This window comes from Fistularia commersonii, unplaced genomic scaffold, assembly GCF_037954325.1.
Source record: "Fistularia commersonii isolate RoL2024-O1a breed Wild unplaced genomic scaffold, RoL_Fcom_v1.0 HiC_scaffold_42, whole genome shotgun sequence".
Taxonomy (NCBI): domain Eukaryota; kingdom Metazoa; phylum Chordata; class Actinopteri; order Syngnathiformes; family Fistulariidae; genus Fistularia; species Fistularia commersonii.
The window spans coordinates 225,001-225,789 of NW_028234000.1; positions in this window are offsets into that span (position 1 = coordinate 225,001).

A 789-nucleotide genomic window follows, 5' to 3' on the forward strand; every position below is an offset into this window, starting at 1 on the left:
TTTTCCTATCCAAGGACCAAACGTTAAATCAATCCAGGAACATTGAATCTAAACTGAATCAAAGTAAAGCTTAATTCTAATATATGGCTCCAGAGAGATTTATCAATATTAGGCCGGATATATTTGACTAAAATGGATGTGTTTATCCAGATGTATATACCCAGCGTATTCCAATGCTGCTCCAAATCAACTCGTAAAATCTGTTAACCAAATCAATTTCAACTTTATCTGGAGGAACAGACCACACCATCTAAGAAAAATCACATATGGTGAAAGAAACAAGTGAAGGAGGGCTGAAAGTGATAGAGTCGGACTGCTTGAATGGGACATTGAAGGTGAACTGGTTGAAATCCTGGATCAAACCTCATCGTTCTTTCTGGTATTGTACTCCAAACTACTTATTCAACAAAGTCGGCGGCCTGAGTCTTCTGCTTATCTCTGACTTGGATATCAACAAGATTCCTGTCAAATGTTCAGAGTTCCATAAACAAATATTATTATACTGGAAAATGATATACGTACACAATTTCTCACCACACAGTATAATAGTTTGGAACAATCGATATGTACTGCATGGCAACAAACCTCTGTTTTACAAGGAATGCTTTGAGAAAGGTATATGGTCGATAATTGACTTGATGGATGACACTGGCAGTCCTCTGGACAATGAGCAGTTCTGTACTACACACAGATTCAAGCCTCCCATATTAGAGTTGCTAAAGTTACGAAACGCACTGCCTCGACAATTTGTATTCCTGACCAAAAATATAATGACGCACCGAACCGTAC